The sequence below is a fragment of the Haemaphysalis longicornis genome, unplaced genomic scaffold (genome assembly GCF_048455015.1).
Source record: "Haemaphysalis longicornis isolate Haplotype H1 unplaced genomic scaffold, Haemaphysalis longicornis Haplotype H1 scaffold_63, whole genome shotgun sequence".
Classification (NCBI taxonomy): domain Eukaryota; kingdom Metazoa; phylum Arthropoda; class Arachnida; order Ixodida; family Ixodidae; genus Haemaphysalis; species Haemaphysalis longicornis.
Genome location: NW_027526411.1, coordinates 637494 through 665022, shown reverse-complemented (window position 1 = coordinate 665022; position 27529 = coordinate 637494). Strand labels below are relative to the sequence as shown.

The window sequence follows — 27529 nt, the reverse complement described above, 5'->3', positions numbered from 1 at the left end:
ACCGGGCGCCGCCTATTTCTTTTTATAGTGGACTGCGCTGACGTCAGCCCAAACGCTGACGGGGCTGAAGAGACGCACATGCGCAGTAGAGTGCGGACGGCGGACAACGACAACAAGGGAGGGAGGGACACAGCCCCGAGCATGAGATGCTTCGCATCTAAAAAAGTAACTGTGTCACGGATAGAGTTGTCCGTACTATTACATCTTCTCAAACCCTTCACAAGCCGTAACGCCGGCCAACGTTTTTATATTAGGTCAGCTGGCAAACTGCATCTTGAGAGGCGGCACCATTTTGCCATTTTGAGAGGTGGCGCTGGCATTGCGTTAAGGTCTAGTTTCAGGAGTGAGGCTCGCCCCGGCCATGTGCTTCCAATGTGCTGGTGGTTGCTGCCTGTTTTCATCACGCCTGTATTAACGTATTAACTCTGTGCTGCCATCGTGCATATTTATTTTACTGGGTCTTTGAAGTGTCGGTGTGGTTTGTTGACGTGCTTCGCGCCGGGCTGCCGTTCGGGGTATGCTTCGGCAGCGGCAAAGTCCGTGCCGTGGCATTTCTTGAAGCCACCGAAGGATCTTGACGCATTGAAGGCGTGGGAAAGCGCGATTCCGCGGAAAAACTCCAAAGTTACGCCATGAACATACGTTTGCAACATTGATTGTGAACCTTCAGACATCGTCAACTGTTACAAACACGTCGTGAACAATCAAACTGCAAGGATACCGCGAGGCTAGGTGGACCCTGAGGGAGAGCGCGGTGCCCCGTATTTTCCCTCACATACCTGAGCATATGCCTAAACCAAAGACGCCAAAGTCACGAAGAAAACCACCAAAAGGGAGGACAGTGGTTCGCACCCACGTTGCATCTTGCCAAAATTATGGGCCTTCGTGCAACGAAACTGCCGCAAGCGACGGTATGGGTGGTGTAGAATTCGCCGAAGTCAGCACATACGTTAGGAACTGTGCCGTGGTTCGCGGTAATGCAGAAATTCAGCAAATGTCCAACATTTTAATCGTAGCATGTGAAGGTTTAGCCCACCCAGGTTATCTTCTATAAGCTCGAAGATTATGGGGGCATTGAGCTGATTGAGAAGAGTCGGAAAAAACTTGTCGGTTGAAGTTAGTTCAAGGACGCGCTTGTCCCGCGATGCAGCTGTATAGCGATTGGAATATTCACCCTCAGCTGACAAGCGAGAAGAATTTAGCAACATTTCTTCGCTACGAATTGCCTTAGGGGGCCATAAAGACAAAACACAAGTTTGGTTCATTCAAAAGATTGCCTCGTTAGAATCACACTGACACCACTTTTAAAGGGGTCCTGAAATACCTTCCGCCGATGCGTGGATGTACATGTAACCAAATAAAGCAATGTATTAGCAATCTCCTCCCGCAAAAATTTTGTTGAAGCGATGAGTATTAGCTGAGAAATCGTAAATCAAAAACCGCGCATTATCGTCACACCGCGTTTCCTCCTCCTTTCGACTTACTCTCCGCTCTTGACGACGAGCGAGCCTTCCCTCCCATGATGCTGCGCTCCTCGGCGGTGACGTACCTCCGCTATTGCGCTGCTCACACAGCCGTCTGCTACGGGCAAGCTTTGTTGACACCATGAATCGCGCACTCCGCTCAAGGCTGGAAAAGCGAACGCAAAATCTGGCCCCATGTGTGCGGCGGCCTGGCCTTGCCCTTTCGCGGTGTACGTTGCTGGCGGCACATGACTTTTTATCGGCGGCGAACTCGCAGCCGCACGGGGAGGGTCGTGCGCTCGTTCCCTTGATGCACCGCGCACTGTTTATCCAAAAAGCGCCGTATCAGATGTGGCCCCGCTGGTGCCGGGTCTTATTTTGCGGCGGTGGTAATTCCTGCCGGCGGCATGTGAAAAAGACATTTTGAACCGATACAGAACCCGTGCACAAAACGCTTCAATCATGTGACCAGTTCAGCTTGGGGCGACGCGTGGTGGAGAGCGGCAACGTTGGCAAAACATTCTCCGCCGCTGCTCTGAGCTTTCTAGCGCTGGAGCGAGCGCCATTTCTTTGACAATCTCAAACATCGGTTGCCTTGGCAACAAGGCACAAACCGCTCCAGAAGTCAGTTACGGTTCCGTGATCCCGGTTCAGCTTGGGGCCCCACCTCGCGACATGTGGGCACTGCAAGCGTACCACCCACTCCTATTGGGAAGTGCGAGATGCGTTTGGCATTACAGGAGGCGATGGTGTGTGTGTTGTGGACGCCTTTGTTTCGCGATGAAATGCGTCGTTGTGCTTCTGCGGGTGGATAGTGTGACAAGTGTGTGGCGCCCCCCATCCCTGATATTCGTTGGCCGCTAAGTTCAGTGGCCCCACCAGGCTCGGTGGGCAACCTTGTGTGTGGCCGGGCAATAAACACCTCCGAGCACAGCTGCTCGGGGGTCAGTCACCGTCACCACCAGCACGCTGCATGTCGTCTCTCGGCTGGAGGGTACCCCTACCCTCCCAGGTTCACGAACGCGGGACTAAATCGTGACACTGGCGACGAGGGAAGAAGCCCGCGGAGCGGCCGAAGCCGCCATGAACGCCGCCACCGAGAACGCCGAGACACCGCCCCCTCAAGCCAGCCGCCATTACGCCATGCCGCTGTACGGGAGGCTCGAGCCGTTCGAGGGTGAAGGGTCCGCCTGGCCGGTCTACGAGGAGCAAGTCGGCGTGTTTTTCCGGGCGAACGACACACCCGAGGCAAAACAGCGCGACATCTTCCTGGCCAGCTGCGGGACCCGCGTCTTCGCTCTCCTGCTCGACCTGCTCAAGCCGGCCACGCCGCACGACAAGTTGCTGGGTGAGCTGCTCGCGACGCTACGCTCGCACTACAGCCCGGCTCCGTCGACGCTAATGGAGCGTTTTCGCTTCAATAACCGGAGCCGCCGAGACGGAGAGACGCTCGGGCAGTTCGTCGCAGCGCTGCGAGGGTTGGCGAGCGGCTGCGCCTTCGGGGAGCAGCTCGACTCGCTGCTCCGGGACCGTTTCGTCTGCGGCATCAACGACCCCGCCATGCAGACGCGACTCCTGGAGCTTCCCGACCCCTCGTTGGACGACGCCGTGAAGGCAGCGCTGGCGATGGAGGCTGCGGCCAAGGACGCGGGCGAGATAGCGCGTGCGGCCGGCTCACCGTCGGCGGAGGCGGCGGTGAACAAGATGGCGGCACGGCATGGCAGGTGCGTTCGCTGCGGTGGTGACCACCCCCATCCCAGTGCCAGTTCGCGCAAGCGGAGTGCTTTGCGTGCGGAAGAACTGGGCACATTGCTCGGGCGTGCCAAGGGGGGACGACGGCGGACGGACGGAAGCAGCAGCCGGCGCCGAGCACAGGTTCCGCGCCAGCCCACGGCCGAGGGAGTCGGCGCAAGGGTAGGCGGCGGGGGCGTGCGGCGGCAGCTTCGGGTGCAACGGCTGGGCTTCACGTCGTGGCCGAAGACCCGCAGATGTTCGACATGTGGCACGCGGCCACAGTGCAGCCGCCGGTGCCACCATACTGGCTGACCGTCGAAGTCTGCGGGCGCCCCATCTCCATGGAGCTGGACACAGGGGCCAGTGTGTCTGTCATGGCCGGGAAAGTATTCAGACGCACCTTCCCTGGCGTGGCCGTCGAGGCGTCGGGCGTCATGCTGCGCAGCTACTCCGGACAGCTCGCCCAAGTCGAGGGTAAAGCCCAGGTCAGCGTCCGCCTTGGCGACAGGGAGGCCACCCTTCCCCTGTACCTGACCAAGGGGCCGTCACCGACGCTGCTGGGCCGGAACTGGATCCTGGCGTTGGGCGTGAGGCTGCCGGAGTACCAGGAAGCAGTGCATGCAGTGGCAGACGGCCCGAGCCTCCTGACCAAGTTCGAGGCCCTGTTCCAGCCCGAGGTGGGGACATTCACCGGCACGGCGGCAAGCGTTGAGGTGCCAGAGGGAGCACTGCCCCGTCCAGCCCGACTGCATGGACGGCGTCATCGAGCAGCTGCTGCACCGGCGAGAGGCCGGCACCAACGGCGTCGGGGTGCTGGGCACCAACGGCCGCCTACTGCAGGTGGCGCAGGCTATGCGGCAGGTGCACCCGCAGGGTTTCCGGCTCGACGACAAGGTCCAGTACGCGCTGGACTTCAGGATCATCGACAGCGACGTGGGCCTGCCGCACAACTCGTTCCGCACGGAGCCCCTGCCCCAGGGCTGCCTGTGCGTGTACGCCAGCCAGCTGGGGCTGGAGTACATCCGCGAGAGCCTCGAGAAGACCCTGCTGGCCAACCTGGAGCAGGAGGACCGGCTGCCCTTCCACGGCCTGCCCCTAGTCATGGTGTTTGCGGGCCAGGGGGACTTCCTGCGCGAGGAAGGCATCATCCGGGCCAAGAGCCTGCAGTGCCCCTTCGTGGACGAAGGCGGCGGCCTGGACCCCGTGCGGCTGGAGCAGGCGCTGTGCGCGCTGGTGGAGAGCATCGAGCGGCTGCACATCTACCAGACGCTGCCCGCGGTCGCGGGGCCCCGGCCGGACCTGCGGCTGATGCTGTGCATGGTGTGTGGGGACCCGTACGCGCCCGAGTAGGTGCTGGCGCCCCTGGTGGCGCAGCCGGGCTGCCTGGCCACGGGCCCGCTGCACTGCCTCAGCCTGGACTCCTTCAAGGGGAGCCAGCTTCACCGACCGCTGCCAGCACAGCACCAGGGGCTGGTGCTACTCGCGCCACTGCGGCACCACGCGCAAGTCCTTCGACACCGGGAAGGCTGACAGCTGGTGCGAGCGTGACACAGGCAGCACCTAATGCTGCCACAACGGCCTCGACACCTGTGCTCCGGCGGAGTGAGAGACTGCGGAGACCTCCGGACCGGTACTCGCCGGGGGGACAGGGTTGTTTGGTGTTTGTGTAGGACAAACAAACTTGGGGGTGAGGGGTGTGACAAGTGTGTGGCGCCCCCCATCCCTGATATTCGTTGGCCGCTAAGTTCAGTGGCCCCACCAGGCTCGGTGGGCAACCTTGTGTGTGGCCGGGCAATAAACACCTCCGAGCACAGCTGCTCGGGGGTCAGTCACCGTCACCACCAGCACGCTGCATGTCGTCTCTCGGCTGGAGGGTACCCCTACCCTCCCAGGTTCACGAACGCGGGACTAAATCGTGACAGATAGTTCTTCCCATGGTCTGGATAATCTTTCTCGAGCGACGTACGACTCAACCTCGCATGGGGTATGTGCAGTGTGCGTGGCTAAAAGCCATCGGCTTGTGCGCCAGAGTTAAGTGACTTGCTGTTCGTCCCCGCAAACCGCGCGCGAGGTGAGTACCGAATTTACGACGGGCAGGAGGCAACCCATCCTCTGTCAATCGTGGTTCAGACTTTCAACGCATGTTGTGACGTTGTATTCGTTAGAAACGCATCTCTGGATTGTTTTGAAGCTGAATAAAATGTATGCGTCAAACCCGGGCATTCGGCTCAGGGCGTTCTCTGCGATTGCACGAAAGAAGTGCCACGGGGCTTGAACGCTTTCTTTATGGAACGTACTCAGGTAAGAGAATATCCATGTCGTGTTATGGCCGTGTTGCATTCAATACAAACGGTTAAGCGTTTGTTTTACACTTGTTTCGTTTGTCGTAAAATGCCCAAGCACTCCGGCACTCCGCTGGCAGATCAGCCGGCGAGCCGACGCTGAGCAGACGACTCATCTCTTTGCCGGAAGTGCGTGAAAAAGCCGCCCAATTGGCGGTGAGATGTTTGAGTGGCGCCCCCTGGCTCTGACGTCGGCTTAGGGATCCGCTCCGCTGTCGTCTGCTACACTCCGCTTGTGAGGGGCAGCAGCGCCTGTGCTAGAAATCGCCCGCTTTGATGCTTTAGTGCACCAAAAAGCGTATTTCTTGCAATTCAGGTATTTTTACTAGCTTCTGACACATTTGAATAATTTCAAGCTGTATCCCCCACAAGTTTGCAACACACGAGGAGAGAGAGTGAACAACTTTCTTCATAGCATCGGTCAGAAGATCGTGTGTAACTTGTCCTTTCTAGCTTATACGCGAGGTTCAGCGCTCAGAGCTTCCTGATAAGTATTCAAAACGCGTAGGCTTCCATACAGTATTTTTGGGATGCTCTTATGAAGACTGAACAGTGTAATGCTACGTGCCAAGCAAAGGGCCCCTACACGCGTATTGCATAGCAGGAAACAAAGCGGCTGTATTCTATTCCTTTCGTTGTTGACTTGTATCGGGTTCATTTTTCTTACTGTGCCCAAGGCAATAATATTCCGCTCGATCACAGGATTTGGGATGTTTGGGAGGATCACAAAGATCGTGTGGATATTTTCTTCAAGCTGTATAGCATACATTCCCTTCTTCACAAATTCGCTTTCGTTATGACTGCGTGCAAGAAGATGCATATTCGCAGCGTCCGTTGTTTGTTCACATGCAAATAAAATGAGAAGGTTTGTGCTACGCCATCGCGATCGCGCTCCAGACAACGTACGTTGTCCATAGTACTCGAAGGCGGCTTTTGTGCTGCGAATTTCTACCGTAACCATCGTTATCATAACGAGTTTGCTCTAAACCCAAATAATTATGATATGACTACGGTGTTGAAGGTGTGATATACTAGCTAACGAACGCAATAGATAGTATACGTCCATATATTACAAGAATCGAAAGCGATAAATATTTCCAAACAGCTCTTTATTGGTTGCCACCCCTTCCAGGCGTAAAGAACAAATCCTAGTCTACTCGGGATGGCGTTCTATGAATCGAAGAAAATTACTCTCTTGTCCTGTACTGAGGACCCGGCCCACTAGTCAGTTCGATTTTACTGTTAAACAAAGTTTCTCCTCCTCCTGCTCCTCCTCCTTTTGAGCACAGTTTTCCTATGACGCATATCTGAATATTGGGGAGATAAGGCTGTGGGAAATGTACCGAATTTCCCTCCAGGTCTGAACAAACATAGTGTTACTGTATATTTACCGTAGACGTTACTCGTTTTGCTCAATAAACCGGATCCATACTGGCTGGAAGCCTGGTATAAAATCAACACGCGCCTATACACACAGTGGGTTATTTGGAACTCAACCAACAGTTTTTGCGGCCCATAGTGCATGTCGGCATAATTTCAAGCTATTACAACGTAAAGTCATGTGATATAACGCTTTCGATCGTTCGGCGAGGTCGCAAAAACTGTTTTTTCTAACTTATGATTACCGGATATCGTAATGCCTTCTGCCAAATCCGACAGCCCCGAAGGCTTGGTATTTGTTTTGGTCTTGCATTTTCGCTGTTGTCAGTACAGCTGCCGGCTCCCTTTGCTCTAAAGATTGCTGAACACTGAAGCTGACGCTCTCCGCACAGGGCCGGCTTCGCAAAAACTGGGGCGGCACCGGTAATGTTTCTTCCGGAGCGGTATGAAAAACTGTGCTTTAAATAATGCCTTCAGCTGGTGTATGTGATTTAAAGCGCTTTGTTATGATAAAAAGTTATGCACACGCAAAATCTAGAGTCGACAAGCATCAGACGTCTACCTAGCGCAAAGAAACAACAGGGAGAGCGAGGCCGAGTGAAGCAGACGACAAATGCGAGAGTCCCTAAGCTGACGTCACGGAGGCGCGCGTCGCAGCGCCGCCCGTGGTCGCGCTCACCGCCAATAGCAGGATGTCTAGCTCATGACGAACATCTGGGAATCGATGATGTAGACATGTGAAGATGGCGGCGTCCAAAAACACGAAGGAAAGGGTGAGAAAAAAACGACAAACTTTGCAACAAAAGTGTGGGCTTTCCGCTGCGCGTAAAAGAGTAATACTTGGCACAGAGGACGTTGACGACCCAATCTAACGGTTGCGCTAGTTCATTTAGTGTGCTCAAAATGCCTTTCAGGGCCCCTTTAAGTACAGCTTGTTTCTCGTTGTAATGTCGATAAACTGTAAAGCTCTTGTTACTAGAGCGTAATATTAGAGTGGAGTAAGATTCAGCACTTTAGCAGTGCAACGCGCAACACCTTTGTCTATAACACTCAGTTCAACTTCAACTAGTTACATTTCAAAACTGTGGACTCAACTTGTCACAATAAAACGTTGAGGCAGAATGGCACAATAGTTTTCTTCAAATGCTTTTCAGCCGAGGCAAGATAAGGTTATAAGTACGAAACCTGTGTTATGGACAAGCGTGTTGCCCTCTGTACGTGTTGTGGTATTTCACCGGCGCCTTTCCAAGCAAGGAGTAGCAGACGACGCGGCGAGACGCTACTGCAGCGCCACCGCCTGGTCGGCCGTAGCACCGGCCCGCTCCGTGGTACTGGAAGGCCGTGCTATTTGCCAACTGACCTAATTTTTGTATAAACGTTGACGCCGGCCACAGCAAGCCGAGTCAGAAATCCTCCCTGTTCTGTGGTCAGTAGCCGCGCCAGCATAAAATCCTCCCTGTTCTGTGGCTAGCATGTGCTCCAGCCGCGTTTTCACGCCGTGCGTGCAGGCGCGCGCGCGAAAGTTTCTTTTGTTTACAATGAATTTGTATCGACACAGTTGTAGTTCGTTGAGACCCTCTCGGTAATTTGGTCCGTTAGTATCAACGAATACTTGGGGAAGTCAGCAACTCGTCGGGAAAGCGGCAAACCCCATCTGGCTATCGCGTAAGTGAACTTTGTCGTCGATGTAAGCATTGCGGAATAAACGGCCGACGCAGTAAGTTTTGACTGGCGCGGTACTCGCGCAAATCTAGCGTGAAACAGATTATGTTTCAGTCCGAGAAAAACGTGTCAGCACAAATAACACGTCGTAGTGACGAAGGGGATACATGCGTCGTCGGGCTGTTGTAAACGCGCCTACCGCTCGGCGCTGTATCTCTAACCCTTTCTTTGCAAGTTCGAAAAAGGGCTGGGCTTACGTTACTTAACATGTCACGGCGAGGGGAAGATAACCCCACGTGGTTGCATCTTGATTACGCCGCTGTCAGCTGGAAAATTTTTACCTGACAATATCAGCGTTACTAAGCGCTACTCAGCCGCGCGTCATTCACGAAACGCGCACTTCATGCCTTGCTCCGACATGTGGTAGCTTCGTTGTCACGACGTTATTTAGACGCGCGAATAAACTCAGAGCGTTGCGAATTCTATCTCGTTCTCGGGTTAATATTGACCCTCGTTGAAGGAGTGCAAAAACCGCGTCCTGCGCTCGTTTTTTTAGAAAAATTTGTACAAAGCCAATAACTTTGTCCATCGTGATTTCGGTGTGTGCAAGGCATACCGTATTTACACGATTGTAAGTCGACTCGAATGTAGGTCGACCCCCCAAAAATGGCACCTCTCAAAAAAAAAAAAAAAAAAATGCCAGCGCCGCTTAGAAAATCGTATCACAAAGAGGAGCTTTTCCGTCGACCCACACGGCGGCTCTCCACAAGAGTGGTGCGCTCGCGGTATGCGCGATATTTGTTAAAAAAGAAAAGCTTTTGTATAGGCACCCGGAATAACCATGCGCCGTGGGTTGAGCGGGAAAAAACATTCGCCGCGAGATGACAACCATCGAAGCAACCGGCAGCGGCCACTGCCGCCACTGCCAACGTTGGCCACTGCCGCGCGATACCAAAACAAACATGGCGGCTGACGGAAGCGGCCGCTCGCGAGTTCTTTTGAGCGACTAACCTCCCACCATCGCGTTCGGAAGTGTACTGAACAATCTGATATGATTTGGGCTACGTTAGCGCCGCGCATTGAATCAAGGGATTTGCTAATACTCATTTTGTTTATTAGAGACGAATAAAACGCTTCTTGACGCGTTTTTGCACGCGATTCGTGCGCGGCGACGCCCGCGTCAACGATTCCGCGCGCGCGCGGCAGCTTCTACTGGTTTTACCTCGGTATTACGGTATTACGCGTGACGAGCGCGGCAGTGGGAGAAGCCTGACGAAGAGCGCGCCTCCCATTGGGGAGGCGCCCTCTTCATGCCGGCAGTTTGAAAGCGCTCGGGAGAGGCGCTCCTGGCCGTGCGCTCCCTTTGCGGAGTGGCAGTGCGCGCCACAATAGCACAAACACCGCGCAACGCCAGGGGCGTGCTCCGCGACATAGACCTGCCAGGAACGGCAGAGGACATCATGCAAGTGGTGGAGACACCTATTCCAATCACCCGAGCAACCCTGCATGACACCTCCATGTTCCTGACGTTCGCGGGTCCACAGCTGCCCGACGCTGTATACATACGAGGAGTCCGCGTACGCGTCCAGCGCCTCGACCCCCGCCCCATACAATGCGGCAAATGCGGCAGGTTTAATCACCTTACCACTGCCTGCCGAGGCGGGACGCGTTGCGGCAACTGTAGCGGCCCGCACCACACCTCTGCCTGCACCGAGCACACCCAGAAATGCGCCAACTGCGGGGGAAAGCATCATTTTTCATCCCCGCGGTGCAGGCTATACAAGAGAGAACGCGCGATAGCCGCGTACGCTGCAGCCCGGAGCCTACCCATCGGCGAAGCACGGCGTCACTACTTCGCCTCCAACCGCCGCGCAGCTTGGGAAAGAAAAAACGCCACCCAGACATCCACCCAAGCCGCCCCCCCTCCCAGCTTTCGAAGCTACAGCCAGATACTGCAGGCGCCTCGGCAGACGGCTCCCCCCCCAGCCCCCGCCAGCAGTCAACCAGGCCCCCCAGAACTCGCTGTGGCCCAGATACTGTCTGCCGCAGACACGCTGAACGCGGCAATCGCCCTACTTCTAAATGGCGGCCACTAACTCAAATGTTGCGCCCGAGAGGCTGCCCCGCCCCAACATCCTGCAGTGGAATTGTCGGTCCCTGCGAATGCGACACGCAGATTTGTACACCTTCCTACAGGCCAACAACCAGTACGACGTCATTTGTCTACAAGAGACATACTGCCTCCCCAGTGAGCACAGGCTACCGGGCTACGTGGCGTATCACAGCGCCGCAGCCTGCGTAAACAACGACTGCACGGCCACTAACTGCCGAGAAGCAGGGCACGAGCCTGGCCGCTCCAAAACGGCTATATACGTACGGAGCGGCAGTGCTCACTCGGAGGTACGTCTGACGGGGTTCTCCAGCCCGCACATGGAGTGTGTGGGGGCCACGATGCGATACGCTCGCACTGACACGACTGTCGTATCCATCTACGTCCCCCCCTCCCGCGCCTGGGACCCGTCGGAACTGCGCACACTGCGCAACCTGTGCGGAAGGGACGTTGTATTCTGCGGGGACCTCAATGCTCACCACCACTGCTGGGGCAGCCGCTCGGTGACTACACGGGGGCGCAGAGTGGCCGAACAACTCGGACCAACCGGCTTAGCCCCCATAAACACAGGGGCGCCCACTTTTATCAGGAAAGGTGGAGTGCGGACCTGCATTGATGTCACGCTGGCCAGCGAGCGATGTCTGTACGATTGGGAACCCGAACCCGACACCTGGGGCTCCGACCACCACCCCATCAAGATCACGGCCCGTGCCAGGGGGAAACCGCGGCACCGCACGTACAGCATCGTCCGCTGGGCCGACTTTCGCAAAAACATCGACGCAAGCGACAAGCCCATATTGGACAGCATCTCATCCGCGCTCGCCGCCTCCACCTTTCAACACCAAGTAAATGAGGGCCAGCCGGTCCCTGACATAAAGCAATTGAACCTGCGCGCCGCACGCAGGAAGGCACAACGCCGCGCCATGCGAACCGACTCCGCGGAGGACTGGACAACCTATAACAGGATAGACGCAGTCCTCCGCCGGCACGCAAAACAACTACGAAGAAAAAGCTGGGAGGGCATATGCTCTACGCTGCAGGGGGCGGCAGGCCAACGCAGAGTGTGGCACCTGCTCCGCGCCCTCACCCACCCTCCTGTCAACAACAACCCCCTCTCCGCGCTCTCCATTGAGAAACAGAAAACCACGGAGGAGCTGGCCGAAGAGTTCGCCTCGTACTACGCGCCCGACGACCCCCAGACGACCGACGCGTCACCGGGTGACGTCACGCCGCCTCCGAGGCCAGCCACGCCGCTCCCCCTCGCCCACTGGGACAGCGCGGACGATGTCACCGCAGCTTTCAACGCGCCATTCACCCCGGCCGAGCTAGCGCGCGCAATTCAAAACGCCAAACGCAAAAGCGCGCCGGGAGCCGACGGAATAACCTACCAGGCTATTCGGAACCTCGATGAGAGGCAGCGCTCGCAGCTACTAGACTATTACAACCTCCACTGGTCATCTGGCACACTTCCCGAACAATTCGGCCTACAACTCATCGCCCCCGTACTGAAAAGAAGCAAACCCCCAACTGACTTCTCCTCCTTCCGACCCATCTCCCTCACGAGCGCTGCCTCCAAAATTCTTGAATCCATGGCGCTCGCTCGTCTTCAATGGTTCGCGCGGAAAAACAACATCAACCCCGAACAACAAACGGGCTTCCGCCGCCAGCGCAGCGCCATGGATTCCATTGCAGACCTGGTTTCAGCACTAGAACATGCAAAGGCTACAAAAACAGTTATTTTCGTCGTGCTCCTAGACATCCGGAAAGCCTTCGACTGCCTCCCCCACAACACCATCCACGCCGCAATTGCCCGCAACAACATCACAGGCAATATGCGTGCGTATTTGGAGGCATTCCTCCGCGGCCGACAGCTACGCGTAAGGCTGCCCGGATGTACTAGCTCGGCCCGGTCGGTCACCACAGGGGTCCCCCAGGGCAGCGTACTCTCCCCCTTCCTATTTAACCTCGCCCTCGCCACGCTCCCAGAGGTTCTTCCCAACGTCGCAGACACTCCCACCTTCATGAGTATATACGCGGACGACGTGGCAATATGGTGCACGGCAAGCAAGCAAGATCACCTGCGCGCCCGCGACACCACGCAAACAGCACTTTCTGCCACTGTTGACCATCTCAAACATCTGGGGCTGGAGGTGTCTCACGACAAAACAGCCGCGATGGTCTATCATCCCACCGCCGCAAACGCTCGTCAAACCCCCCCGCTCCACATTAACAGCACTCCCCTCCCCTGGCAGAAAGAGGCCAAATACCTTGGCATTAAAATCCACCACCGGGTGACGTGGCTGCCCCTGATCAAGATGCTGCGAGGCCAACTAATCGCCGTACAGCGGGCCATACGCTCCCTGGCTGCCAGGGGCAGGGGCTGCTCCCAAGAGTGGGCGCTGCGTGTGTACGACGCGGCGGGCGTATCCCATATTCTATACGCCCTCACCGTCATCACCCCCAGCAAGACAAACTGGGCCAAGGTCGAGCGGGACCATACCGCCGCAATCCGCCTCTGCCTCGGCCTCCCGCGAAGCTCACCCATCGCAGAGACCTTGGCGGAGGGCAACGCATGGCCCGCGCAGCTCCGAACACGCAAAGCGGGGCTGTGCTTCATAGACAGACTCGTGCGCGCACCCGACGGAGCGGAGCTGCTCAAACGCCTCCAAGCTCGAACAGCCTCAACGGCAGGCAGACTAGCAGCGGCCTATGCAGAAATAACGGGCCTCCAACAACCGCTGCCTCCCTTCGACCCCCTCCCCCCCCACCGCACACCAACAGTGGAGATTAAATGCACTCTCCCGGGAGTGAGGGGGAAAAGACGGGAGCTGCCGCAGGCACTCCGCTTCGCTGCAGCCGAGCAAATGCACGAAGAGGCAACAGGAAGCAACCAAGCGCTCACTCTCTTCACCGACGGGTCGGTGACCCCAGGGCCACCGAAGAGCGCCGCGGCAGCCTGCGTCGCCCCACAACTAAACACGCACACACAATGCCGCCTGCCCTTCCCCGCCTGCTCCACCACGGCCGAACTGGCAGGGCTTCACCTAGCGGCAGACATGGCCCTGGATCAGCAAGCAAACTACGCCAGTTTCATCATCTACTGCGACAACAAGGCCGCGCTACAGCGACTCCAGCGCCCACACGGGCATACTGCGTCGGTGGCGTTGTTATACGCAAAACTGTGCGCCGTCGCCTCCCAGGGCAGCGCGGTACGCCTGCAGTGGCTGCCCTCGCACGTTGGCATTGAGGGAAACGAAGCCGCAGACGCCCTCGCCAAGGCAGCGCACTCGGCCGACGTCCCGATCACCACCGACGTCTGCTGCATCGACGAGGCCCGCAATGTCTTAACAGACAAACTACGCGGGGATCATCCCGACCCACGCGTCGCTGCGGGTGATCCACCGCCACGGGTGCCCACCAATAAACTATCACGTCAGGAAAGCGCACTCCTAAGCAGGCTGCGCACGGGATGCGCCGTTACAAACTCGCGCCTTCACCTCTATAAGAAGCGCGACTCACCGGCCTGCTCGCACTGCGGTGCCTTCGATTCTATCGGCCACTGCATCGTCGAGTGCGCTGCATACAACAACGAGCGCGCCCGTCTCCGCGCGGCCTACAAGCGCCTAGGAATAGCATGCAGCACGAAGACCGAGCTGCTCTTCCCCCGCTGTCCCCGCTCCCTCCTCGCCGGCGCATACCGACTCCTCCTCGCGTTCCTCGAGGAGACCGGCCTAGCCTCTCGCCTGTAGTGCGCTCCCCCCCCCCCTCCTCCCTCTCCCCACGGGACCCCAAGCTGCAGCGGCCAACCCCCGCTGTCTCCTCCATGACCTACTTTCTTCTCTCTCCGCGCCCCGCGGCTGCTGGAAATAGCCGCGCCTCCGCTCCGACCCGCGACGCGCGTGCTATAAACAATCAGCCTTCGCGGCCACCGAAACCGAACTGCAGCGGATGCCCCCCCCGCGCCTATTTTTATTCTTTTACCTTCATTTTTCTACCCCCTTTTTTCTTTGGTGCTCGCGCTGTGCTGCGACAACTACGTGCCTGCCCACAGCCACTCCTCACTGCAACAACAACTCCAGGCAACTCGCCCGCCGCCCCTTTCGCTCGCAAAACATCTGCGCCCTCCCGTCCACAGACAACAGTGCTAACACCCGCACGATCCTGCTGCACGGACATGTGTGATCAACCGTGCCACGCCGCATGAGGCTGAGGTGCTCTCATGAGCCAACCACCCCACCCCCTTTAACTACTGACGCCGCTGTTTCTTCTCCTGCCTCATAGGCATCTCTATATACACGGCGCTCCCCCCCCCCCCCTCCCCCCACACTTCCTTCAAATCTTTCAACCCCCCTCCCCCCTCCTCCTCGGACCTGATGAGGTGTCGGCACGCTAAGCCAGACAGTTTCGGGTCCCTTTCTCCTACTCTCCCCCCCACCCCCTCAAAACCTCGAAAGAAAGAAGAGTCGGGACAGCTGGCTGGCGCCGCCGGAGATGTTTAGGCTTACCACGGTGGCGGCGCGGATGATGCTAGTGTCGTTTTCGACCACATTTCTCCTTTCCTGCTCGAACGCCTTTGTTTGTGCCTTCAGTGATATCTTAAAGTGCGGTTAGAAGCGGTCGCGGAAGCTACGCGCACCTCTTCGCGGCTGGTGACGCCGCCATGTTGCCGCCGCCGATCGCGTAGCGCGCGCGGGTGGCATTCGCGGCAGTGTCAGCGCGGCGCATTTTCGCGAGCACAAAACGCCCCATGCGGTTCACACTTTAGACCAGAACCATGGGAAAGAGGGTGCAAAGCTGTCCCCAACTCGTAGCACCCCCGATTTCTCGTTTCTCTTGCCGTTACTAGCGGTAGACGGTTCGATTTCGATTCTAAGTCGACCCCCCAACATTGGATTGTCATATTTGAAAAAAAGGGTCGACCTACAATCGTGTAAATACGGTACATTTAGCGTAAGTTGCAGAGGCCTTGCGTGTACCACGCCGCACCGCAGGTGCCATTTGTGCTAGTTCGTGCCCCTGTTTGCGCTTATGTACAGTCGAAAGCTTCGTGACAGTGCACACTGGAGCGCGTGCCACTCGGTAGATGCAGCGGGCGCTAGCGAGAGGCTGTGCACCATCATACTTGGTAGAATCGGCGGACGCGCCCCCTAATAGCGCTTGATCGTGCAGTTGTCTGCTGGGGCAGTTACGTCACAATATCTGTAAATGATTGCACGGAAACCACAAGAAACTAATACTGTTTTGATTGTCTGTTCAGGCAGCAGAAGACGGTGGTATCCCAAAAACGCTCTTTTTACTCGGAAAGCTGAAGATATGCGCTTGCTTGTTTGTGTGTGGAACGTGTATGCGTCACTCTGCACAAATGCAAGCATGAAAATAGTTTGTGTTTATCAACCCTCAAACAAATGTAGCCAGGTTTGTGATAAAAATCATTGCCGCCCAACCAAGTTTGGAAAGCTCTTTATTACCTTGAATCCAGGAAGTACAACGCAGATATTGTACGCTAAGCAACATGAATAACAAATGAAATATTTATTTAACCCGGCAGAAAAAATCAGTAACATTTTCTAGCTTGTTTTGGTTGGCACACCAATAGTGGGTAGCACTTCTGCGAGCCTGAATTGCAGCAGCCGTCCTTTCGGGCAGTGATACAAAAAGAGCAGCGGTAAAGGAGTTGTCTTGCCGCAGATGTTCCTACTCTTGTTCTACTGCTCTCAAAGCTCGTCAGCGTTGGCCTGGTGAAGTGGCCGTCGGTATAACTGCACTTTCACGCTTCCCCAAATGTTTCCTAGAGAGGGTTCCCGACGTGTGTATGGTAACAGGTCATCGCTCATGATATTACAATAGCGCTCTGCCGTGAGGTGACCCTCGAGTAGTAGTAGTAGTAGTAATAACTTTATTTGAGCTGGAGGCGTTTTCAGACGCCAGACGGAGCGGTTCCCAGGTCGCGGGAACCGTATTGGGCCAGCAGCTCCTGGCCCCTGGCCGTCAGCGCGAGCTGGGTCGGCAGGGCGGGGCTGGACCGCAAGGTCTCCCATCGCTCGTGGAGTGGGGTAGGAGGGGTGGAGGGAGGGTGGGGGGGTATAGGGGCCTTGAGTTTAGTGCACTCCGCCAGTATGTGTGCGAGCGTGCCGCTGTTTGTTTTACAGAATGGGCAGCGGTCCCCCTCGTGTTCAGGGTAAAATGTATGCAACAGGACGGGGTGGGCTAGTGACCCCGCCTGGATGCGCCTGAGTATTGTTTGTTGCTCCCTGGTCAGGGTGCCCAAGTCCATCACGGGAAACCACCCTCAAACGTTCACTTAAATATGACCGCTTGTAGCGATGTCTTGTATGTTCTCTGGATGATGCGAACCAACGGCCCAAGTCCATCACGGGAAACCACCCTCAAACGTTCACTTAAACATGACCGCTTGTAGCGATGTCTTGTATGTTCTCTGGATGATGCCTAAAAAGTAAGCGCTGTTACAGCATGAAAGGGAAAACCAATCCCAGTGTTTTGCTTTGTGAGATTATCAAAAAATTGTGCAAGTGTTTTCTCGAACATTTAGCACAGTTTGCATGGTTGTTAAATTTACTTTTGGTTTGCCAGCCGCCAGACATGTTTCCGTTGGTAGAGCTTGGTGCAGAACGTCGACTCATTGACGAATATTACCTTTTACACTGTTCTGTGGTTCATGTCTCATGTTCTCAGGCAAACTGCAGTCTCTTGGCTTTGAGGATCTCGGTGAAGAGCGGCTTTTGTTCGGCCATCCGACTTGTGAAGCCTGCCTCGTGCAGGCACCGCCACAGTGGGCATTCATGCACCTGAACGCAAGTCATCTCTCGAACTTCCTTTGCGGACGCAAAGCCGTTCAACACAGTGGCAACAACAATTCGCTGATCGTCCACTTCGCTTCTCATTCGAGGTCGGCGTGGATGGGGAGTGTCGCAAAACCTGCCTTCATTCCGGTACGCCTGTATTATTCTGTTTACTGTCTTCGGTAGTTGACCAGTCATCCCAGAGATGCATCTTTCCCAATATTCCTTCAAAAAAAAGTTGGGCTATGTGTTGTCGCTCTTCTTAAGGGCACGTGGGCCATGTTGCGGGTGCTTGAACCGGGTGCCGAGCAGCCTGAGAAGTGGCATTTACATACCTGCCAGGTTTCCCGAATTCTTGGGGAGACTCCCGAATTTTGATGGTTTTGTACGATTGTACGGCCGAAACGAAAATCTCCCAAATACGCGCCCGTGTCAGGCCAAACCTTTCTCCTAGTCAGGCCACATTGCGCCGGAGCTACACGGTAGTCTATACCACGACCGGCTATAATCACTATAATATGCCGGTCGTGGTCTAAATAATCCCACAGCAGTTGAAATCGTCAGTGAGGAGGTTAAAAGGGTAGTCGGTCATGCGCGGAATTCAAACTGCTTAGTACCACATGAGCTCTGAATGAGAGAGGCAGTTCAGCATAGCAAAGAAAAATTGCATTCAGTTTCGAGCACCCATCCTACCGGCAAGCCGCCGTAACACCTTCCGTTCTGCGCAAATTTTTTTTCACAATCATCATTAACACAACCCTCAGTCGCGTTCTTTTGGTGAGGTGCCGCAGGTGCGAACATTTGTTCTTTGTTTGTTTGTTTGTTTGCTCGAAGCAGCTCCGTATTTTATTTGCCCATAGAACGTCAACGGCGGGAGCAGGTTTGGGCTGCTTGGAGCTGATCAGAGCTTCTCTGAGCAGGCAAAAAAAGAGGGAGACCTATTGTTACGCTTGGCAGTATTACCAAGACTTCCTGAAAAAGGCGGCGTCGGCTCTGCCGAGGATTTAGCATCTGATCAGTGGCGTGTACCTTATTAGTTGTTTATGACGAAGCAGTTCAGTTCCTGCACTGTTGTAACTAAATTCAAAATGTGTGTAAATTATTCCACTATCCTGCTACTAATCCCTCGATCCCTCAGACCCCCCCTCACCCTCCTCCTCCTCCTCTTCCCCAACCCCCCCCCCCCTTGGACAGATCTCCCTAATGCCATCCCGGGGAACCTGGCAGGTATGCATTTATGTAGAAAAACTGCCACCTTATATCAAACATCTTTCTTACGAACATTGATAAACACCGACAACCACACTGCTTCAACTAGTCAAGAACAGTGCACTAAAACCCTCTCCCCCACCCTTTATCTCCCTTCCACCTTTTGTGGGCTTTCACTCTAAAAATATATGGGCTGAAAAGGTGTAGCCAAAAGATTGTTTCTTTGGCTGCGTGTTTTAGAGATAAAAATCCTTATCCTTACGAACCCGTATTTCCAAATATTGGGACGTAGGCGGGCAACCGCTGGAGCAAGTGTTATCAGGGGGTGCTCTCATTAGAGCCTGCTGCATGTGCCGGTGACACGAGCTCCAGTGTTTACGGTCATAAAGCTTTCGACAGTACAACTGAGTGGTGTACCTGTGTCTCCAATGGATCAGTGTGTCTGCCAGCAGAAAGTGCTTTGCGGCAAAGCCAGCTCACCGGTGAACGCACTGTAGCTCTCAATTGAATGTAGATATCCTGGGGGCAAAAATATTGCAATGGGGCTCCGAGACAACTCTGAGTTTACAAAGAGTTTAATTTACTGGTCTTAATTAGTTGATAAAACTTTTACGAATATCCATGTGCTGTCAGTGCATGGGCTTCTACAAAGTGGGTTTAATAGTAATTGCAGAAAGCTGTAACTAACCAAAATAAATTATGTGACGGGCTGCTCAAACGACTGCGTAACTGGAGGAAGTTTTATCTCATCTGGTGTCATTGGTGTACAAATACCGTGAAGCTGCTGCTCCTAAGCCATTTCAACAGTATCATTGCACCACCAGGAAACAATTGTTTGCCGGGATAAAACTGCAGTCCTTTGAGATTTCATTAACTCTTTCGTTACCGCGGGAAATTGACCAATTTTGAAGGGTCTAACAAAACATTTTTTTGTGCTATACATATTGGTTTGGCACACATTGCAGTGACATACAATGCAGATTATTCCACGCGCTTTCCAACGACACCGGTTTTATTAACGTTTTCCTAAATAATGATTCCGAAAAAAATTATCGAATTCGAAATTTTTGTCCGCGCGTCGAAGAAAAAAGTAAGTTGTGTATAATAAACCACGTGTAGTAGAAAAAATTTAGAATATACATTTTGTAGGTAGACATTTCAAAAACCCGTCCTAGAAAAAAAATTGAGTTGCGCAGTACAATTTGTCAGATACAAAAGAAAATGTTAGCCCACGTGGTGCCCATGCCATGTGGTGAAGCCCAACCTCTATTTCAAGTATTGCTATTTTGGATAGTTCTCTAGAAGAAATCTGGTGGTTTGACATTATTAAAGGCCCAAATTAGCCTCCACGTGATGTAAAAACACCTTGTCAATGATTATGACCGGCACAATATTGAAGGCAAGCAAGCGATGTGAAAAAATCCGCTTGGAGTTGAGAACCAAACTCTTTGGTGGATGCTTGTTGACGTTCTGATGATTGCTCATCAGTCAGGACTTTCATTTGCGTTTTATCATCATGTTCTGACTCACTATGGTAGCACTGCTTGCATGAATAAGGTACGATGCGCTAGAATCATGCCCAGCAAGCTTTCACCAAGCCGCCGTCGGGCTGTGAAGCGAGTTCAGCACTACGAGCCTACTACATTGCAGCGCCACCTAACAATTTCGAAAAGAAACAAATACAATGTTGTTGGAGACTTTGTCAGAATAAACAGTACTACTAAGAAGCGACACTAGACTTCCGGAAATACCCTTGTATGAAACCGAAACTGGCCGGGGAACAGCTGGCGGTGTTCAAGGCCAATTGGAAGCGTTCTCCTCGTCGGAACTGATACCCGACGACTTGGTGTTATCGTTTGACTTTCAGCGGAAGCTCTTATCGCAGAAGCAAGGCGTAGATAAAGTGGAAGCGCGAGCGGCATGCTTGTTTTGAGGAGCAGTAGCGGGCAACGGAGGCGCCATGGCAAATGAGCTTGTAGTTGGGTAACTGCGTAGTAGCGCCAAATATGAATTTCGCAATGCGAAAACGAAACCGAAACTGCTGGAGACTGGTTGAAAATGTCAGGCACACTTGCTAGACATGCGGGGGACCATCAGAAATAAGCTTTGGGAGAATAAAGCTGCCCTTTGTCCGAACCAAAGATCATTAGTGAATAGCTGGGGCCATTTTCAAGTAATTATCACCTCTCAACGCTGTCGGATTGCAAAGCTGACCCCATTATTTGGTATTTGACTTGCCAGGAGCCTTTTGACAAAAAAAAAATATTATGGTAATGCAGCCTAACCCACGACCTGCATCATTTTTTCTCAAATGCAGCAGCCACGCCCCCTTCGTCAAAAACACGCGCACCTCAGCTCGCAAAAAACGCCGCCAAAAATCTCAATGTCGCCGGAGCGGGAAAATTTAAACTGATTCTAAAAGGGAAATGCCTAGACTAATCACTGGCTGCATTAGGTGTACGAGAAACGACTACAACATGTCGAAATAGGCAATATAAATCATCGATCACCGGTGATCGATTTGAATAGGCGTGGTAATGAAAGAGTTAAGCTAGCAAACTTAGAAGTATGCCTAATTGCAAATATTTTGTTTCTGCACTCGTTTGAACTGCCCTTACTTATTTGGGTTCGCTGAACCATTTTCACACCATGGATTGGGAGCAGCTTTTCTTTTTTTTTTTTTTCGATGTTTATGTTTGGGGTGTCACGTGAACGGATGGTGGGGTGATCTTAACCAGCTCGGAGCAATGGACACGGGGAAGCCGTTGACGAGTTTGACATAACACACATTTAATGTACACTTGAAAAGCCTAACGCAAAGCCCACAATAATTCAACACACAAAAGATAAACGCTCAAACCTCTACCATCCCAAAATACAACTCACATACAAACCCCTAACTCAACAGCTCAATATACAATTCAAATCAAACCCCAAAAATCTCTACAATAAAGTCCTACACTAAGTACCCTCTGAATACACTCATACAGTTCTAGTTAGTTTCTCTCGAACCACAACTCCCTAGTTGTGTCCTTTACAACTGCGTCCCTATTGGACTGGCCTACCCCGGTCGTCGGCGCTGACGTGTCGCACCCTTGCGTGGCCGTGACTCGGAGGTAGCCGTCCTCCTCTCGCTTCGGTGCCGGCGTTCGATGCGCGCGGTCACTACGTGGACGGCGTGGGCTCCGCGCGTCCTCACTTTCCTCTGTGGCTACCCCCTGGTAGCCGCTCTCGCTGGAGGTCCTTGATGCCGGCGTTCGATGCGCGCGGTCATCCCTTTGGCGGCGCGCTTCCTCGGTGGCTACCCCCTGGTAGCCGCTGCCGCTGGAGGACTCAGGTAGGCTTGGCACGAACGTCGCCTTTCGGGGCCGTCGAGACGAACGTCGACGGAGCGTGGACGCTGGCCGCTGGTGCTCGACCGACGCCGCTGGGGCCACGAAGACACAGGTTCGTGGTGCACCTAGGATGACGGTGCCGATGCGAAGTCGGCCCGCTCCCGCCCAGGCTCGGATGGCGTGGTCGATGGCCTGGCCGCGTCCCCCTGGCTCGTTCGTTGAAGCGCACGTGCTCCGGCCGCCTCCTGGTTTCTTCAGTTTCTTGCCTCCCCTTGTCTTGCCTCCCCCTTCTCTTAGTGCGCCCCGCTTTTATACCCTCTGGGCTCTCCCGTGGCGCACTCCCATTGGCTTCTCGCCTCTGCTATGTCCTTATATGGCCATCTCGCCACTTGTCCCCTGCGTGGCCTCCCCTGATTGGCCGAACAGTGTGCTGCCACCTTTTCCCAGGATTCCTTGGTGCGTCGGCGCTGGCGCTTTCTGATTGGTGCGCTCCTCGCGCGCACTTCAAAATTCTCGTTTCTTTGTTCTTTTCTTCCTTTATTCGGGGGGTTTCATGCATCCCCTCTCGGGGGGTGCCCTGACACATGACATGGGGCTTTTGGTTTTTTTCTTGTTTCTCATGTTTTGATGGCACTTGAATGTAGTCTCAGAGTAGCCAAACTTTTGGAAGCAGAAATCGAGTGAGGGCACCGTGTGACATGGAGTTGATTAGGTGACCAATTATTCTCAGGTGATTCATAGAATGCAAACAATCGGCAGGTTTCTTTCTTCTCATGTATGTTCTGACAATGTGCCAAGTGCTAGACGCATTAGTGGGGGCACTTTTTTTAACTCCACCTCGAGCAAGGGGTGTCTTCTGTGTAACTTTACACTTGAAGCAAAAGATCTCTTATCGGTGTTGCACCTGCCTGGCGGTGATATTGTGTATTCTAAAAAGGTGGTGCGAGGTGTGGACTTAACAGTTTCTTCTGGTGGCTTCCTCTTCAGCCAGATTTATATGAACAGCAAGGAGGAGGCAGGCCAAGTTACTTGGTTACTGTTGGTTGACGGTGATAAAAAAAAATCTGTACACCACTTAAAGGAGTACTGACACGAAATTTTCGTGTTACATTTTTTTCGCTGCTATGCGTGCCAACCAGCCCACTAATCATAGAATGACACAATAGATGGTCGAGCGCAGCGTAAACATTCATTTACGGCGTCGTTTATTCGTGTCGGTTTCGGCGTCGACAAAACGAACACCGAGCGGCCGCCATGACAGGAGGTATCACGTGACGTCACCATTCTTGCAGTATCGCTGCCACTCTGGACGCATGCGCGAGCACTGGCTGAGGTCTTCACCGTCCCTACGCGCCCGAGCAGCATGACGTCAGTCCCAAAACCATGACCTGTACACACGCCGGAGCAGCGTGCGCCAACCACAGCCAGAGCGTCGGCTTCGTCACGGGAGCCCAGTTAAATTTCGCCTCTCCATCTTCTTGGCGAACTGATGGAGGCGAAATAGTGATGTTCTTTTGATGCGCGAGCCGAGAGGATGATCTCGACTCGCTCCGATGACCGACGACCGATGCTTGGAGCGGGTGAGGGATGAGGACTGCCTTCCTTGCTGGATATTAGGTTTATTTACATTATTTACAAAACTCCAACTTTACATCACGTCAGAGTGACGGCTACATGGTCACTCTGACAGCAGCAGCCTGTTCGGCCGAGATCTATCCTGAACTAGATCCCCTCTCGACCGACCCTCGACAAAACCCAACACTCCCGTTTTGATACGAAAAACCCCGCCTCCAAGAAGGGGGCGTACAAGAAAGAGAGAAAAAACCTTTCAAACAATTAATAGAAACCATTGATTGGCCACAGGAACCAGCCAATCACACACATGTCCCCACCTGCGGTCACGTGACCCAACCCTCTCTCTTATGCACTCGTAGTGCGTTTCCCACGCACTCTGTTACACCCGGCCAGAAAATACAGGACATCTGCGGCCTTAAGTGAACCATCCATTACGTTAAGCGGGCGGCATCTGCACAAACAACAGCCAAGCCGAGGGCCCGGAGCGGTCCTCGCGCGGCGCCTCCCGCGACGCCCCCATTGTCCCGCGACGCGCGGGCAATGAGGGTTGCTAATTCCCTCCCAGACGAAGGGGCGCCGCCGCCCACCTGGACAGACCACGGGGAGAGACGCTGCCAGCCGAGGCGACCATCGTCGAGGCGAACGACCCGTCGACGAAGAGCGCCCGCCGCCGGAGTCGAAGATTTTCCAAACTTACACGGCGCGCGCTTTCAACACTAAGAGATAGGATAACCTGGCTTCCCGTCAGCCTGTTATGCCGGAGGACCCAGCCACCCGCGACGCAGGCTAATCGCCCCCGTCCTTTGACACACAAAAGGAGGGGCATAACACACGCTCTCCGCGTCCCCGAACTTGGCGTCCGTGCGGCTACATGAAAGGGACACGGGAAAGTAGCCACCAGCGGAGGCGACGCCAATACATGGGCCACCGGCGGCCTTCATTATTTACATGCGGAGCCCGAACTTAACACCTCCGCACTAAGAATGTTGTCCGTACACTAGCTGTACGTACAACATTAACTCCCCTGCAGGTTATGTCTTACTGCAGAGCCAGAACTAAAAAAAAACACTCAAGCCGTTACGCAAATACAATACAACGCGGTACAATACAGTACAACAAAAAAAAATTAACCCGCTACACACCAACCCAAACAGCACAACGCGCCGGCCAACTGCACCAAAAACGGATGCAACACGGCATACTCAGTGCCTTTGCCTAGCCATGGCTTGCGCAACATCAAACAATAAACGAAGGCACTCAACTACAGGGCCCGTGAGAACAAACTCGTGGCACCCTCTACCATTAAAGGCAACCAACCCCACGAAGGGTATAAATGTTACAACTTGACAACTGGATGAATGACACCATCCATCCTTAACCGTTCAGCGCATGTAGGAACATTCTTTCACTCTAATGAAAGAAAAAAACAACACCCGAACAAAACCCAAACGTACCAAAAGAGGCTACTCCTGTACAAATAAAAAAAAGTTTAAGGAAGTTCAGCGCCTCTTCACGCACTCGCAGACGCCTGTTCTTTCAGAATGCACCAGATTGTTCATCCCGGTTGCGGTTCATTTGCTGTCCACATGCGATGTTCTGAAAGTTCACTTTTCAGTACTTCAGACACTAGTTCGCACACAAGCGCCACAAGTGGGCCCTACCTGCACATTCCATGGCCCACCATGACCACATGCCAACGAGCGCAAATAAAGAAAGGCACTCGCCATTGTACCCAGGGGTAAACTCCCCACCACGCTGTAACAGCGGCTCGGCTCTACTTCTCAAGGAGACAGTTAAACCCGCCAAGCTGCGCTACTCGTAAATCACACGCCTTACGACAGCTGAACACTACCAACACATGCACAAACAAAAAAAAAACTAACAACAAGGGGGAGAACTACAGTACAGGGACAACTAAGAATAACGCTCGTCGGAGCGATCCCTACGCACACACAGCAAAACACGCTAACAACAAAGTGTGCGCCAAACAACACTGAACTGTTCTATCTAGCACTGTGCCTTATTCAGCGCAAACGCCCCTTTCCACGGCGGCACACACCGACCGTCGCACGGAAGCTGATTCCGTTTCATACGCCACCAGCCGATCCTACACGAACCCTGGTTCGGCTCGCGGTGTCCTGTGCCCCCGGGAGAGAAGGAACACCCTACTCGGCGGTAGCGCGTACGACGGTGTCGCACCTGCGCCGCCACACCTGCCGCCGCCTTCCGCGTTCTCGGGCGTGTCGGAATCGACCTACGCTCAAGACGCCGCGGACCCCCTGCGCATTCATGCTTCGCGCACGGAAGCTCCACAATTAGGCGCGCCGATCCGCTGCTCTTGCCCGACCCCTGCGGTTCCTCTGCCTCCTCCGAGATGAGAATGCTTTCTGTAGCTTCGCTCAATCTCTGCGTTAGCTCATCCACGCGGCGCTCCTCGCGGTCGGCCGCGGAATCTATGTCGGCGCATGGGGCGGTGCTACTCTCGACATTTTCCTGCGTGGCCACGGCAACACTGCCCGCCGCAACAGACAGAATTGCTGCAGCTAAGACATCTGTCTTACGAGATTCGATGATCTCATCTGCAGCAGTGGAAACGCTATGGGATTGCTTAACAACTGGAGTGGCTTCAGCCACCTCCACTACATTCCCACTCTCCTCATCCCGTGGCGCTCGAAGCGCCCACGAGGGAACAAACACCGTGAAAACGTTGGCGTCCTCTTCGAGGCCACCAATCTTGCGAAGCTTCGCTTTTTCATACGCGATCTCCGCTCGCCCTTGGGCTAATTGAGCGCTAAGCTCTTCAGCTGTCCATGCGGACGGGCTACCCGCGCCCCGGCTACCCGCTAGCCTTGCTTTTGCTAAAGCGTGCTGGGCATTTTTGAGAGCTAACTCCGCTCTCAACTCCTCAATCTCGAGCACAATGGCGCTAACCTTTCGGTCGGTGCCGCGACATCCCGTTAGCATAGTGGCCATGGTAAACCCGGAGAAAGTAAGTCAGGGCCCACCTGTGCCCGCTCCGGGTTCGGCCTGGTCGCAGTGTCGCTGATGCAGCAGCTCGTCGACCCGATGCGCCGCCCTCGCCGCTGGGATGGGGCCGTGCTCCCTGGGCCGGAGCCCGCGAGGCCTCCCACTGAGGTGTCGCCCCGTTGAACTGCGGCTTACGCCGCCCTGGGCCGAAGCCCACGAGGCCTCCCGCTGAGGTGTCGCCCCGTTGAACCGCGGCTTTCGCCGCCCTGGGCCAGAGCCCACGAGGCCTCCCGCTGAGGTGTCGCCCCGTTGAACCGCGGCTTACGCCGCCCTGGGCCGGAGCCCGCGAGGCCTCCCACTGAGGTGTCGCCCCGTTGAACCGCGGCTTACGCCGCCCTGGGCCGAAGCCCCCGAGGCCTCCCGCTGAGGTGTCGCCCCGTTGAACCGCGGCTTACGCCGCCCTGGGCCGAAGCCCCCGAGGCCTCCCGCTGAGGTGTCGCCTCGTTGAACCGCGGCCTACGCCGCCCTGGGCCGGAGCCCACGAGGCCTCCCACTGAGGTGTCGCCCCGTTGCCGTTGAATCGCGGCTGCTGCCGCACTGAGCCGGAACTCACGAGGCCTCCCGCTGAGGTGTCGCCCCGTCGATGCTTGGAGTCTGGCTCGTCGTTGGTCGGAGCCGAACCTTGCGTTGAAGGAGTCTCTCCGCAATGCCCCACCAGCTCCAGCCGGTGGTCGTGGTCATCCTGTCGACTGCGCCAGTTAAATTTCGCCTCTCCATCTTCTTGGCGAACTGATGGAGGCGAAATAGTGATGTTCTTTTGATGCGCGAGCCGAGAGGATGATCTCGACTCGCTCCGATGACCGACGACCGATGCTTGGAGCGGGTGAGGGATGAGGACTGCCTTCCTTGCTGGATATTAGGTTTATTTACATTATTTACAAAACTCCAACTT

The 27529-nt window shown here is 54.7% G+C and overlaps 1 long non-coding RNA gene across 1 annotated transcript; it reads left to right on the top strand.

Moving 5' to 3' along the window:
- The first annotated feature begins 8391 nt into the window (after positions 1 to 8391).
- Positions 8392 to 23482, top strand: LOC144144140 (uncharacterized). Its single transcript, XR_013317168.1, has 3 exons — positions 8392 to 8584; positions 17385 to 17641; positions 23328 to 23482. It is a non-coding gene; the product is annotated as an uncharacterized LOC144144140 (long non-coding RNA).
- Positions 23483 to 27529: the final 4047 nt, after the last annotated feature.